Here is a 17,102-nt window from a genome sequence, read left to right as displayed (position 1 = left end):
CTTACAGATACCAAGAAAACCGGACACGGTCAGGCAATCTGCACAGGATACCCTGAAGGACACAGGTAAAGACTACAGATTATAAAAAATCAGCAGACTTACCGTGTTCTGTTAAGGAGTTGATCAGTCTCCAGGTTCGGGGTACTCAGTGCATCCAGCCGTTCCACTCGCCGGTTTTCAGGGTTCAGGGCTCTTCCTCTGCTGGCCCCACGTTGGGCGCCAAATATTAGGGTTGAACAATTAATATAAATGTTCAATTCTCTAGTTGCCTACTCCTGGCCTAATGGATATTGATCATGTGCACTAAAGAAATACACCAGACACAGTCAGCTGTAACTCTCCTTGATCAATGTGTGGTTCAGCTCCAAGAAGGGAATTTATTAGTGAAAACACAATGTTATATATCTCCTGTAAGGGGGCTCGGTTAGCTCTAAAATGGGAGTGATCGGATGTATTCCATTGGTTAGTGGGTTGGGCATGAGCAAGTCCATGGGCGGATCCATGAGGTCATCAAGGTGGGTTGGTCCGTGAGGTCATCAGGATGGGCGTCGCTGTGGGTGGATCCATGAGGTCATCAGGATGGGCGTCATCTTGGATACCAGACCATGCGGCATGCTAAAACAGGAAATGGCGGCCATCTTCAGTGTCTTCATTGTTGTCTGAGGAAAACTTATGTAAGGTTAAACAATACATGTTATAGGTTGCTTCTCCCAATTACCTTATGTGTTGAGGTTAATTAAGTATTTGATCTTATGGCTCTCCTCAACATATACACAATATAAGGAATAGTGATGAGCGAATGTTCTCTGGTAACGTCTTATCCGAGCATGCTCGGGTGTTATCCAAACATCTAGAAGCGCTTGGATAATATATTTGAGTCTCTGAGGCTACATGATTTGTGGCTGTTAGACAGCCTGAACACATGTGGGGATTGGCTATTTGTTATGCAATCCCCACGTGTTCAGGCTGTCTAGCAGCAGCAAATCTGTAGCCTCAGAGACTCAAAGATATTATCGAAGGGCTTCTAGATGTTTGGATAACACACGCTGGGATATGACGTTACCAGAGCATATTCACTCATCACTATTCCTTATATTGTGTATTCAGAAAGTATTGGGACATCTGCACATAATACCTACAGGGCCTTTTATGACATTCCCTTCTAAATCCATTGGCATTAATATGGAGTTAGTTCCACCTTTACAGCTATAACAGTCTCCAATTTGTTGGGAAGGTTTTCCACAAAATTTTGGATTGTCTGTGGGAATCTTTGCCCATTCATCCAGAAGGCGTGAGGTCAGACACAAATGCTCTTCTGTAGAAGAATGGAGCTTCGACCATAACCTCTGTTCGCGTTCATCTCAAAAGTGTTTTATGGGGCTCAAGTTCTTCCGCACCAAACTCCATCAACCATGCCTTAATGGGTTAACCTGGAGCAGAAATGGGCCTTTCACAAACTCTGCCCACAAAGCTTCATGCAAAAAATCATCCAAAATGTTTTGTCATGCTGAAGCATTATCATGTCCATCAGACTGCCAGAATTGTGATTCCTCGCTATGTTGAATGTGAAATATCTCAGAGGGAAGAAATGTCATGAGGTGACTTGTTCCAACAGTGGCACTGGCACCCTATTACAGGAGAACGCTGGCATGAGCTCTTCAGAACCAGCCAGACGGATGGCGAGGGACAGTATTTATACACTTGAGACTGTGGCAATGGGACTGAATAAATAACCTGAACTGATTAAGACGTGTATCCCAATACTTTGTCCACATAGTGTACGGTAATACAACATCCATACTGCGATCAGTTACATCATTAGAAGCCTCGTTGTTAGACAGGATGTATATGGATCCAAACAGGTGCCAAGGATCTCGCTGCATAGTTTCGTAAAGCCCAGTTTCGGATGTGTAGTCAGGTAGGAGCCTAGTTTATTCTACAGACTGGCACTTATATATTTGTCATATATATTAAGAAACTTGCAAATTGTCTCTTCAGAGAGGAAGAGGACTAGAACTCTTTCTTATTAAAAAACTGAAATGTTCTTAACATATTTTGCTAATAAATCATCAGTAATCTATAATAGTAATAATAATAATCTTTTTATATAGCGCTAACATATTCCGCAGCGCTTTACAGTTTGCACACATTATCGTCGCTGTCCCCGTTGGGGCTCACAATCTAAATTCCCTATCAGTATGTCTTTGGAATGTGGGAGGAAACCGGAGAACCCGGAGAAAACCCACGCAAGCACGGAGAGAACATACAAACTCTTTGCAGATGTTGTCCTTAGTGGGGCTTGAACCCAGGACTCCAGCGCTGCAAGGCTGCTATCACTCCTTATACTATTGTGGTGCATTTAGAACATCCCAACACATTGTACCAGGTCTATGTACCATAAAACACCAGTGACAATAGTGACTGTGGATCCCACATTACCTTCATGCAGGTAAAATAAGAAGGGAATACATTGTCTGCTGCCAGAGGGGGAAGGAGACTGATTCTGTTCAGAGCCCACTCCAGCTGTACAGATTAGCTTCAGTACCAAATCAAACATATGATAAGGATATCTGTATTGAATATTTAATATTGTAAATTACCATAAAACACATACTAGACTCATTTCTGGACTTTGTGTGTGACCATTATTCCTATTGAACGAGATACAGTGGCCTCCTATTACGGTTTCACAGTAATAGGAATTGGCTGTATGTATATGGCTATCCCCCCAAAAATGTCATACTTGTGGGCGCCTCAGCTACTTTTATGACTAGTCTCACTGACATATTGTAAGGGGTATTGGTCAGGAAATCCCCCACCAAAGGGCCACGAGTGCATGGTATTGAGAGGGAAAGTACCCGGAGCACCACATGTAGATGTAGCACGCGTGCCTCACCATGAACCCACCAGTGGAGGCCAGCTCTGGGATTCCCTCAGAGAAGCCTGTCTGAGGGAGCAGACGCCTGCCCAGGGCCTATCTCTCATGCAGGGAGGTGTGATTGCTCATTTCCTGTGTTTGGAGAATGAGGTTGTTTTCTGCGGCTCTTACTGAGGCTTGTGTGGGTGTTGAGAACCTAATTCTTACTCAGGGGACCTCTCCATAACCTCCTCACCTACACAGGACGAACATCCATTGCTTTTTCACTCACGCGTGGGCTGTGCAAAGCCTTTGTTTGAGGTTGCACTTAGTCACCAGCTTGTGAAATCCTGTGAGGGCCCATTCATGTCTGTGTGCAGGCTGTGTAGACTTTCACTGCAGTCCGCACGTTCTGTGTTTGCGTAGGGTTATTCACTGTCTCTTCCTTTCTCCTTTTCTGTCATCCCTTGGGTTTGCTCACTGGGATCAGCTTGGCTTCGGATTTGGTCCAAAACTTCATGGCTGATATTGGGCCTGTGGTCTGGTATTATATAATCTGTGTTCACAAAGCTCTGCCGAATTCACATGCAGAATATCAGCAAGACCAAGGTGGATGGTAGCCGGCCTTCGTCTTTCCTTCATCCATCAGTCTTGGCAGGGTTCACATCATGGTTCAGTGGCTCCACGTTCAGTGGCTCCATCTGGGCTTAAGTCTGAACCCTTGCAAAACTGGCATATGTGCAGATGGGGCCATTGACAGTAATGATGCAGACTGGGTCACAATGTGCTCTGTCGTACATCATTTTCAGACGTATACGCCTGGTTGAGGCTGGTGGCAAGCCATAGTTTACTATGTCTTGGTGCCTGCCTCCCATAGGCATATATGACCGTAAATGGTGCACGAGAGAGCACATTGTGACCCCGCCATCATTACTGTAAAATGGCACCGTACCGTCAGCACATACGATCGAATCCAGTTTTGGAGATGTTCAGACATGAGCCTCGATGGAACGGAACCACTGAGTGTGGGGTAAAATGCCATGTGAACATACTCGTTGATTGCAGTACGCTGGTGTACACCACAAAAGTATAATATATCAAGTTGTGTTTGCACTCAATGAATAAAAACATTGTGAAATAAAAAACAAAGTAATACTCAACTGCTCAGTCCACGGCAGCTCCAACATTGACACGCCTGTGTTCTTCGCCTCCCTGCCCAGGTAAATTTGGGAAGCACATGGACCAATGTTATTGAATAGGGCTGATCAGATGACCGATTATAGTATCTTCCATTTTTTGGGGAATGCCTATTTACGTCTATAGGAGAGGAAAAAACGGATCCCGCACAGATAGTTTGATCTTGTAAACTTCTTCAAATGTTAATGTATAAAAACAGATGTAAAAAAAGGCATATGGATGACACATGGATGGCAAAATGAAAATCATCCATTTTTTCCAGGATGAAAACTGACAGTATTTCATAATCTCATCTGAACCTGGACCTAGTGCAGAGACTGCACAGTTTGATTCCATTGATATATGATGTTTGATAAATTTGGGGCACCTATAGACTAGTCTTGCGTTTACACCACCTATTATTCAGCGGACATTTCTAGTCACGGTGTCAGATGTTAGGCCACAGTCCTTTTCAGCCAAACCACATCCCCATTGTCAAACAAGACTTCTAAAGTGTCTAAAACACATAATACGTATGGTAGAAGTCATGAAAGACTGTTTTCTTTGCGCCAGTTGTACCAAAATGTGCCAGATGAAATGTGTCCTCCTGGAGCCTGGACTTACGCAGTTATAGCAAATGTGAGCAGTATCTAGTCTCTAGTTTGTCAGCCTCTAGATAGCAGTAATACTAAATATGTTACCATCTGGAGTGATTGCACCTTTTACTTGAAAAATGGCTTGCACTTTTATTTAGGTTAGATATTGAGGATATGAGGTGGCCATAGTATAACAAGTGGTGAGCAAAACAAAGCTTTCTCCCTCCGAAGCAGAAGTGTCATTGGGAAATCTTCCCATCAAATGACTGAACTATTAACATCCTCTATCAGAGCTGTACAGCACAATCTCGCCGCCCTCCCGTCCTGTACCCAGCAGACATAATACTGTAAACATTTAGACTGTCAGCAGTGATGACATGATTTCCCATAACCTTGATCTTCTTCCACAATCCATCCCTTCTAAGTTATCCGTTAGTGAAGCATGACTCTGAGGATAAAGCGTGAAGACAGCAGGTAACATCTTTCTGACTTCACTATCTTTCTTGAAGGTAAGCGCTCACATTTTACAGCAAGAATACACATACCTTACGTTCCTGCTTTTTTCCCCCTTGCAGCTATTCTCCAAACTGCTTTAACACCATATCTTATTGACTGTGTCTGCCTGCTCTTATGGGCAGTCTGTCAGTACAAAATGATTGCTACTGTTCAAACCAATGACGGGTGCTCGGTGCACCCTTGGTGTGGCCAAGCGGTTACGTGCACCTTCCCGGTAACTTGTCGTTCATCAATCTCTGTCTTCCTTGGCATTTAGTCACAGATCTGGCTTTAGAAAAACCAGAGGAATTCGTAGATAGATGAAAGTGAAGAAGGTGTACTAAAATGTTTGGCCACACCAAGGGTGCACTGAGTGCATGTGCTTGGTTTGAACAGTCATTTGCTGTAAATGTTTGATCGATGCGTGTCTCATCTTTGGGGCCCACACTTATCACAATAGTGAGACCTCGTCTTGAGCTGCTGTGAATGGAGGGGTCCGCACCTCCGTAGCTTTCTCCAGTAACTTCTCTAGCGGAGTTCTTATATTTTCACTCTAGTGGAGCCCCTGAAAGAACCATCCATGTAAATCCTCCTCTCTGCTGATTGCAATAGGTCGTCTTTCTCAAGATAGATGCAGATCCCCGACTTAGGACCCGAGTGCATCCACCATTTATGGCATAGCCTGCCGTAATGGCGGTAAGTAGACTACTCCTTCTCCAATGACAGATTTTCAGTTCCGTCCTATACTATGAGTCCTCGCCATCTTTATCGTTGAATGAGACGTTGATTGACGGTCAGCTAGACCTTATTGTCACTGCTTGCAGTTGATCACGTGAACAAAATGAGTTTAACTGTTCTAGACGACAAGACCTCATGACATTAGTTCCAATCATGCAAGGTTTTCCCAAATATTGCTGCATTATACTGCGCCAAACCCTGCCATGGTACAATGTCCTGCCTGTGAAAGTTGTGGATGAGTCAGCTGATCCCGCCAGTGACACTGCCACTATATAAACTCTTCTGTATACTGTGTACACAGATCTGGGGTATTGTGATTGTTATTGGGCTCATTCACAGAAAGTGAGGTAAGCTGCTCTCTGTGGAGGAAATGAGTCAGCGACCGTTCCTCGCACTGCAGTGGGGGATGAAGAGGAAGTGACTGGGACCAGTAGGAGGAGGATTACACTGCAGCGAGGGGCAGTGCGCTCTATCGGGGTCTCTCACACAAAATGACTGCTGTCACTGGCCCTAAAATCTGATTAACGGATCACTTTTAAATACTTTATTTTAGATAATTTTGGAGGTTGTTTTTTTAGAACAATTGCAAATTTGCACAATTATAAAAAAAAAAAAAAAGTTTTAACTAAATTAACTAAATACATGTTCTTCTCTTAAATTCAGTCCCTAAGGGCTTGTTCACACGTCCAATTTTCTCATAGGAAAAACCTGGTTTTCATGGTTAGCACTCATGCTTTTGATTTTTTTTTTCATGGGGCTGTGTACATGTCCATTTTTTTTTTCCTTTGACCAAGCGATCCATGGAAAATATAGGAGACCAATTTTGATCAAAATCGTCAATGCAAGTCTGAGTCCAAGAAAGAATTGGACCGCAGTCGGATGACATCAGAGTGCAGTCTGATTTTCATGGACTGACACAATGGAGAAGGTGGAGAACCTTTTTGTTTTCTCCACATACCAGAAAAACTGATGACACTCAAACCACGCCTGTGATCAAAGTCTGATCAGAATAGTCGGTCTGGATTTCTCGTACATGGAAAATACTAATGTCTGAATGAGCCCTAAGTGCTCAGTTCAGAGACTGACTGCAGGTGATGGGCTAGTCAGAAGAGATTCATTAAAGGGAAGCTATTATCAGAAAATGGCCTAATTGTTTAAAACAGTTTTTGTTTCATGTATTTAAAAAAAATAATTGTTTGCAGTTTTTTTTTAAATTCATTTCGCAATCTTTATTTTAAGAGGTTGTCCGGTCTAATAAGTCAGCAGTCACTTTGTGTGATTGCAGGCTTATGAATCCCCCCAGCACAAAGACTCGCGGACAGAACCCGTCTAGTGGTCGCGGCCTCGCTCCATACATTTGTATTAGGTGAGGCTGCACCCCGTCTAATGACGCGGCCGTCCAGTGTGCGCAGCCTCGCTCCATACAAGTGTATGGAACAAGGCCGCATCCACTAGACGGGCTCTGGCCGGGAGTATGCACAATTCATATATTACCGTCGTTCTCAGCTCCAAAAACCGGTGAATCCTCGCAGTGCACAGTACGTGCACTGGGGAGATTCAGAAGTCTGCAGTCACACAGAGTGACTGCAGACTTATCATTTTAGACCAGACAAACCCTTTGCGAGATTATCAATATTATTTTTTCTTTTAATGCTCACACTGGCCACTAGAGCTTTTTTAGACTCATCCTTCTTGTTGTTTCAGGAAACAACATGTACATTAGCCGCAATGAACAGACTCTAACATCCTTTTGTATTGATGCATCTAATGAGCGTGTGCAAAAGTCATTGTGGAGGGAGGGGGCGCAGGGTCATCTTTGACATCATATATTGTTATTGGTGGATTCTGTGTTATCAGCTGTTTATAGAGGTGTTATTGTAATTCTGCATGTGATGGTACGGAGTCTGCTGAAAATTCTTCCAGAAAGAGCAGGAAGTGTGAGTCTAAAAAAAACCAAGTGACCGGGTGTGAAAATTGCAAATTACCAATTTTTATTTTTTAATATAGATTGTAATATGGCAAAAAAACAAACCAACAATAAGTCATTTTCTGATGATAGATTTCCTTTAAAAATAGTGTTTCTTAGACTAAACATTCAAGTGAAACGTGCCAAATTTGTTAAGAGAAGTGTGTCTCTTAGGCTTCTTTCACACTTCAGTTGTTTGGCGTCAGTCACTTCCGACATAGTGACGGATCCGTCACAATTGTTGAGAAAACTGTTCCAACGGATCAGTTTTTTTCACGGATCCGTTACTTGGGGGTTGTCTGGGAAAAGTATCTACTTTTTGGAGCATGCGCAATTGAAAAAACGGATTGGGGCGACGGATCCGCCGAAATGACGGTCGCGACGGATCCGTCGCCCATACGCGGCCATTCTATGGAATGACGGACGCGACGGATCCGCTGCGAACCGTCATTTCGGCGTTGACAAAAAAACGTTTCAATGTCCGTCTATGTCTAGACAACGTCCGCCAAATTTCGACGGATCCGTCTCATGACGGATGGAACTGACGACCATCCGTCACAATCCGTCGCCAATGCAAGTCTATGGGAAAATAACGGATCCGCCAAAAAAAAATGACGGATCCGTTATTTGAGGAAACTGGCGGTTTTAGACTGACGCCAAAAAACTGAAGTGTGAAAGAGGCCTAAGTAACTGTGGCGCATCTTGGCCTGCTTAAGAGTTGGTCACGTTCTCCTGTTGCTTCAGCTTTCTTCATACATTGACCAGAACTTCTGTCCAAAAAATGGCGGCTCATGGAGAGGAGAGGAGAATGTGAGCAGTCCATCAGATAATCCTGGACTTGTCTCAGTCTGTGCCACAAAGTAAATCCGAGATCCATATCACTAGCTGCTGAGCTTGGCTTTGTGTTTCGTACCTCTTTAATCAATGGATTTAAGTGAAAACTCAGTAAAAACCTGTACTCAGTGTTTTTCCTAGTTTACAGCCTGAAGGGGCTGTGGTGGAGTATTGTCGGTGTTATTTGAATCACTTAAAGGTGTTTTCCCTCTTCAATTTGTTTTGACCCCATCAGCCTACCCTATTTTGAGCTAATAATATCAGCTGTCCTTATCCTCCCCAGCTCCAGGGATGGCTCCCCACTAGGGTTGAGCGAAACGGGTCGTGCATTTTCATAAGTCGCCGACTTTTGGCAAAGTCGGCGTCTCATGAAACCCAACCCGATCCCTGTGCGGGGTCGGCCATGCGGTACGCGATCTTGGCGGCAAAGTCGCGTTTCGTATGACACGTTTAGCGCCATTTTTTCAGCCAATGAATGAGCGTGGGCAGAGTGATGACATAGGTCTTAGGGGAGTGAACGCCTATCATCATGTTATCGCTTGTGTGCAGTAGGGATTTGGAATGTGCAATACGAAATTTTCTGTGCTGGGACGGAGAGAGAGAGAGAGAGAGAGAGAGAGAAACTAAAGGTCGCTCAACCCTACTCCCCACCACTGCTCCCGGTGACTGTTTACAGGCTTCAGCGATGACCTCACTAATGCAACGGCCTTGACCACTGCAGCCAATCACTGGGCTCAGCGACTCTGACCTCTGATGTAAACAGCACAAGCTGCTGAGCCCAGTGATTGGTTGCGTCGATCAAGTTTACTGTAGTTGCGGCATCACCACTGCAACCTTTGAGCAATCATCAGGAGCAGTGGATGAGAGCTGTCAAGATGAGGACGGCTGATATTATTATTACACAGGGAAAGCTATGGAGTGAGAAAATGTGAAGATGGAAAACCCCTTTAAAGATTGTTTGGATGAATGTAGCAGGTCTCTCTGCATAAGAGATGTGTTTGGTGTGGCAATTGTCTTGCTGCACAGAACAGATGAGGCTAGCATGAAACTAGTGCATATAGCAATTGCTTGTGTGCACTAGACTCCCTCTGGTCAGTCCATTATGTGCACGTAACAGCACATGGCCTGAATTACACTGGTCAGGGCATAGCCTTAAGGCCCCGTCTCACATAGCGATTTACCAACGATCACGACCAGCGATACGACCTGGCCGTGATCGTTGGTAAGTCGTTGTGTGGTCGCTGGGGAGCTGTCACACAGACAGCTCTCTCCAGCGACCAACGATCAGGGGAACAACTTCGGCATAGTTGAAACTGTCTTCAACGATGCCGAAGTACCCCTGCAGCACCCGGGTAACCAGGGTAAACATCGGGTTACTAAGCGCAGGGCCCTGGTTACCAAAAAAAACAAACAGTACATACTCACCATCTGATGTCCGTCAGGTCCCTTGCCGTCTGCTTCCTGCTCTGACAGTGCCGCCGTACAGTGAGAGCAGAGCGCAGCGGTGACGTCACTGCTGTGCTGTGCTCTCACTGTACGGCCGGATCTCAGTCAGAGCAGGAAGCAGACGGCAAGGGACCTGACGGACATCAGATGGTGAGTATGTACTGTTTGTTTTTTTTTACATTTACGCTGGTAACCAGGGTAAACATCGGGTTACTAAGCGCGGCCCTGCGCTTAGTAACCCGATGTTTACCCTGGTTACCAGTGAAGACATCGCTGGATCGGTGTCACACACACCGATTCAGCGATGTCAGCGGGACCTCAACGACCAAAAAAAGGTCCAGGCCATTCCGACACGACCAGCGATATCACAGCAGGGGCCTGGTCGCTGGTACGTGTCACACATAGCGAGATCGCTACTGAGGTCGCTGTTGCGTCACAAAACTTGTGACTCAGCAGCGATCTCGCTAGCGATCTCGCTATGTGAGACGGGGCCTTTAGGTACAGTCCTGCCCGAACACTTATTTGCCCCCATTCACAGGGAGTTATAAGTAAATAATAAACATTTGAAGGCTTTTTTCCCCAGAAGAAATATCTGATTGTTTCATCCACAGTGCACAGTTTTGTATCTGTCCCACTAATCCCTTTTCTCTAGCTACACAGGGTATGAGAATGGTTAAATCTCCTCACTAGTGAAACATTGTAAGCGTGGAGTCTAGTTCCCACTCATGAAATAAAGTATGTTTATCATCTCAGCTATTCCAGAAGTAAATAAGAATGGCGCTTCTGATTCCAGTCCTGCAGTATTTGTCTGTTGCTGTCTCGTTTAGGACCACCAAGTGAGCTCCCAGCCTGGAAGACCCTCCGTGTCCCAGGGTGAGAGTGTCTGATCCGGACGGTTTGTATATATGTGAGCTCATGCAGCATCCTGGGCTCGTCTTGTATGACTCCATAGTCTGATTATAGCTTTGTTTAGCTGTATGTCAGACACGTGGGCACGGCCTTCACTGTTCCTCATGGATGTTTCGTTTGAATATTTTTTTAACATTCCCATGGTTATCTAAATATATGTTTTGAAAAATGCCCTTGGTTTCCTATTGACAATCTATCTGAGACAAATGGAGAGAATATAATATAAATATATATATATATATATATATATATATATATATATATATATATATATATTTATTTATTTATTTATACATTAATAAAAGCATTCCATCCGGTCTTTAATGCTGTTACCAGTACTTTGAAGTCTGTATCGGCGTTCCGTCCTGTGGTGGTTGTAAACAATAGCTGCTTATGATTGGCGCTTTTCTGTAGTTTTAACATGACCCTTAAACTACATTTCCCAGTATGCTTTGTGCAGAGCCAGCCCTCTCTATACTCTTTTATGATGGGGCTTTGTACCTGCACTCCTGACAATACAAACTTCTTAGATGTTGTCCTTGGTGGGATTTGAACCCAGGACCCCAGCGCTGCAAAGCAACACTAACCACTGAGCCACCATAATTGTTTTGGAGAGTATCTTCTTTTGAAAGGTTTTAAAAGGGCAAAACATAAACCCTGGACAGACCCTTTTATAAAATACCACTAATTTGACTTCATCAGGTAAATGGTAACTTGAAAAAATCTTTGATACTCAGACCCTTCCCACAAGTTATTAAACATTCTTCAGTATACCAGGAAAATAAGAATGGTAATAGCCCACCATAAAGCTTATAAAAATATGTCACAGGAAGACAGAAGTAAGCATAGTAGGCAGAAACATATGTGTGAGCCCAGTATGTGATACAACTCGGTAAGATGGGAATGTTACATTGTAAGTCATGAATTATCAGAAGCAACAAAGTAGAATGTAACAGAAGCAGATCAAGGACCAGCAGAGAACAAGAAGGGAAATACCAGAGAAAATACACTGTGTTCAGAATTATTATGCAAGTTGTATTTTGATCACATGATACTTTTTATACATGTTGTCCTACTCCAAGCTGTTCAGGCTTGAGAGCCAACTACCAATTAAGTAAATCAGGTGCTGTGCATCTCTGTAAGGAGGAGGGGTGTTGTCTAATGACATCAAAACCCTTTATAAGGTGTGCTTAATTATTAGGCAACTTCCTTTCCTTTGGCAAAATGGGTCAGAATCGAGATTTGTCAGGGTCTGAAAAGTCCAAAATTGTGAGATGTCTTGCAGAGGGATGCAGCAGTGTTGAAATTGCCAAACTTTTGAAGCGTGATCACCGAACAATCAAGCGTTTCATGGCAAATAGCCAACAGGGTCGCAAGAAGCGTGTTGGGGGAAAAAAGGCGCAAAATAACTGCCCATGAATTGAGGAAAATCAAGCGTGAAGCTGCCAAGATGCCATTTGCCACCAGTTTTGCCATATTTCAGAGCTGCAACATTACTGGAGTAACAAAAAGCACAAGGTGTGCGATACTCAGGGACATGGCCAAGGTAAGGACGGCTGAAAAACGACCACCTCTGAACAAGAAACATAAGATAAAACATCAAGACTGGGCCAAGAAATATCTTAAGACTGACTTTTCAAAGGTTTTATGGACTGATGAAATGAGTGACTCTTGATGGGCCAGATGGATGGGCCAGAGGCTGGATCAGTAAAGGGCAGAGAGCTCCACTCCGACTCAGACGCCAGCAAGGTGGAGGTGGGGTACTAGTATGGGCTGGGATCATCAAAGATGAACTTGTGGGACCTTTTCGGGTTGAGGATGGAGTGAAGCTCAACTCCCAGACCTACTGCCAGTTTCTGGAAGACAACTTCTTCAAGCAGTGGTACAGGAAGAAGTCGGTATTGTTCAAGAAAAACATGCTTTTCATGCAGGACAATGCTCCATCACATGCCTCCAACTACTCCACAGCTTGGCTGGCCAGTAAAGGTCTCAAAGAAGAAAAAATAATGACATGGCCCCCTTGTTCACCTGATCTGAACACCATAGAGAACCTGTGGTCCCTCATAAAATATGAGATCTACAGGGAGGGAAAACAGTCCACCTCTCGGAACAGTGACTGGGAGGCTGTGGTGGCTGCTGCACGCAATGTTGGTCGTAAACAGATCAAGCAACAGACAGAATCTATGGATGGAAGGCTGCTGAGTGTCATCATAAAGAAAGGTGGCTATATTGGTCACTAATTTTTTGGGGTTTTGTTTTTGCATGTCAGAAATGTTTATTTCTAAATTTTGTGCAGTTATAATGGTTTACCTGGTGAAAATAAACAAGTGAGATGGGAATATATTTGTTTTTTATTAAGTTGCCTAATAATTCTGCACAGCAATAGTTACTTGCACAAACAGATATCCTCCTAAGATAGCCAAATCTTAAAAACCCCACTCCAACTTCCAAAAATATTAAGCTTTGATATTTAGGAGTCTTTTGGGTTGATTGAGAACATAGTTGTTGATCAATAATAAAAATAATCCTCTAAAATACAACTTGCCTAATAATTCTGCACACAGTGTAGAAGTAAAGAACCAGATAAAGAAAAAGGTGGAAAAAGTCTGTAGTATGGTGCCCATAGCATTCTTGAGGTTTGTACTGTACTCGGTGGTCTCGGTGGAGGTGGTCTCCTAAAAGTATAAAAAAATCCATCATAAATAGAACTTGTGGCGTCTTCCATCACATCCCGAATTGCAGGGGGATTTTTCCTCTTCATTCTATTGGAGAATGTTGGCCATGTTAGCTGTTGTGGAAGGTCTCACCACTCAGAAGATGGCCCCCTGCCTTTACTTCTCCCATAGCGTCGTATGGCCTGGTTATAGGTTATGTACTTGCAAATTTAGCACAGAACTCTTACATAGAGAATATGATAATTATCAGCATGGGGATCCGATAATCTCCACGGCCATACTATAAACAAAATACATGATAATTCCAGGGATGTCAGCTTTCCAGGTTTCCTGTATTGGGGGATTTGTGATTTAGTCTGAGTGTTGCTTAGATGTGTATGACCGACCTACAGGCTTCAATAGCTAGAAGAAGGTCACCCGTGAGATGATCGTAGAGATAATCCTCTGCGTGTGCTACATGTGTCCTGTAGAACTTCTTCACATGCAGATGGGGCAGACGTCGGCTGTGACTGTGGCAGCAAAGCCTTTTGCAGTTCATAAGTGGCTGACTTGGCAACAATAGGAGTACAAATGGCAAGTCTCCGCTCCACTGGCCTAAGGCCAAGACTGGCAGTCGCTTGTGGTCTTTAGACGTGTTTTCTGGCAGAGGGCAAGTCCCAGCTAGAGCTCCATCCCCTTAAAATAACTTTCTCAAATATCTGAGTATTGTGACCTGGAGCTCAGCACATTCTCAGAAGTGTTTGCAAGTAGAATCAGAGCATCAGTCAGTGAATTATTAGTCTGTCTGTTAACATTTTTTCTTGCATACTGTGTTTTTGCACATTCCCTTTATATAACGACAAAAAAGCAAATTATTGTCCATTTTACAGTTTAGTTTTAAGCTTTGAAAGGTCTGAAAACTGGTTTAAGCAAGTGAATACTAATGTCTATCCCACACATACTGGAAGAAAACCCACCTTCGATGTCACCGGGAACATTAAAAGGGCTGAAATCTGCGGTAAAATTCTGCAACAGAAATGGACGTACTGGATTGATTTGGATTTTTTTTTTAGGCTCTCAAAAATGACAAGTTTTTTTTTTTTAAATGAAAATGCTCCCTCTTTGTGCAGTTTTAGGAGCAGTTTTTGGTTTCTGGAGCAGTTTTCAAAAGTTTTTCAAGTGTATTTGGAGATTTTTTTTTGCATCATTCAGATTGGACAGTGCCTAGTTTGGAGCAGATTCCACCAGGCACTACTTATAAAATGACATCTAAGAAAACACATGCACCTTTTCTTTTTTTTTTTTAACCGGGTGTTTTTCAAAATCTGAAGCGAGCAAATATGACCAGCAAAGTAGATTTACAATAGACCTGAATAGGAAAAGATTTTCCAGCATTTTATTTGAAGTGGACCTGTTCCATAAGGTTCCTCAAAAAAATTCTGTGTGCGATTGTTGAAAAAAAAATCATTTCTAGTCAACAGTCCCAATTTCATAGATCCGTCCCAGGTCCCGGGCCCCAGGAGTGATGGGGACATGCTACATATCTGTATTATGTGAATGATATGTCATTGGGAATTTTCTGCACATTTCCGTTTAGCAGTCTCTTAATTTCTAAAGCAGAAGGAGCATCTATAGCCCGGTGTACGTTCTGTCTGTGACCACGAGAAAAGGAAACAAAGTAGAACTGTTACAAGTAGGAATCGTTATGTTCGTTGTCATAGCAAAGAATCCTAATATTGGGGTATTCACATTTTACACAGGTTTGGTGTCAACCATTAGTGCTAGAACGCTACACACTAAGCTCTAACAGATGGTATTGCCATGACTTTGGCGTTATCTATAGTTTATCTTATCCGGCCATTCCTCCCTTCTCAGCTCTGTGACCTGTCAAATTTCCTGTATGTGTGTTCCAAGTCCACTGATGTATATATAGATAGATTCCTCCCTCCGTGTGGTCTGTGCAGTACCTGACCGCCTCCTCATTTCTGTGCAGAGGACCCTAATAATAAATCATGTCGCTCTACAGATCATAATCTCAGTATGGTGTATAGATATACCATAATCTCAGTATGATGTGTATATATAGATATACCATAATCACAGTATGGTGTATAGATATACCATAATCTCAGTATGATGTATATATAGATATACCATAATCTCAGTATGGTGTATAGATATACCATAATCTCAGTATGATGTATAGATATACCATAATCTCAGTATGGTGTATAGATATACCATAATCTCAGTATGATGTATATATAGATATACCATAATCTCAGTATGGTGTATAGATATACCATAATCTCAGTATGATGTATAGATATACCATAATCTCAGTATGGTGTATAGATATACCATAATCTCAGTATGATGTATAGATATATCATAATCTCAGTATGATGTATATATAGATATACCATAATCTCAGTATGATGTATATATAGATATACCATAATCTCAGTATGATGTATAGATATACCATAATCTCAGTATGATGTATATATAGATATACCATAATCTCAGTATGATGTATAGATATACCATAATCTCCGTATGATGTATATATAGATATACCATAATCTCAGTATGATGTATAGATATACCATAATCTCCGTATGATGTATATATAGATATACCATAATCTCCGTATGATGTGTATATATAGATATACCATAATCTCAGTATGATGTATATATAGATATACCATAATCTCAGTATGGTGTATAGATATACCATAATCTCCGTATGATGTATAGATAGATATACCATAATCTCAGTATGATGTATATATAGATATACCATAATCTCAGTATGATGTATAGATAGATATACCATAATCTCAGTATGATGTATATATAGATATACCATAATCTCAGTATGATGTATATATAGATATACCATAATCTCAGTATGGTGTATAGATATACCATAATCTCAGTATGATGTATATATAGATATACCATAATCTCAGTATGATGTATAGATATACCATAATCTCAGTATGATGTATAGATAGATATACCATAATCTCAGTATGATGTATATATAGATATACCATAATCTCCGTATGATGTATATATAGATATACCATAATCTCAGTATGATGTAGAGATATTACATTGGTGAAGAAAAGAGGAATGGTATAACACACATTAAAGGTTCATCCATTTCTGCCGCAAACTCAGCAGCGGATTTTGCCTCTCATCCAAAACAAAATTCACACCATTTACATGTGGATTTTCTTGCAAATTTGCCTTGGATTTCTCCTTATTCATGACATAGAGGGAAATCTGCAATAAAAATCCCCAAACTACAATTCACATGCTGCAGATTAGAAATGTCAGTTTATGCACAGAAGTTCGGGCCACACGTAGCGAATCTAATGTGCTTTTTGCCTGATTTTTGTTTTCTTACCACTGACGAAT

The 17,102-nt window shown here is 42.3% G+C and overlaps 1 protein-coding gene across 1 annotated transcript in view; it reads left to right on the top strand.

Moving 5' to 3' along the window:
• SMAD3 (SMAD family member 3) overlaps window positions 1–17,102 on the top strand; it is a 135,517-nt gene that overhangs the window by 82,516 nt on the left and 35,899 nt on the right. The gene's annotated exons all lie outside the window — the stretch shown is intronic.

Source organism: Ranitomeya variabilis, chromosome 5 (genome assembly GCF_051348905.1).
Source record: "Ranitomeya variabilis isolate aRanVar5 chromosome 5, aRanVar5.hap1, whole genome shotgun sequence".
NCBI lineage: Eukaryota > Metazoa > Chordata > Amphibia > Anura > Dendrobatidae > Ranitomeya > Ranitomeya variabilis.
Note: the sequence above shows the minus strand (reverse complement) of the source record. Positions and strands in the feature narration are given on the sequence as shown.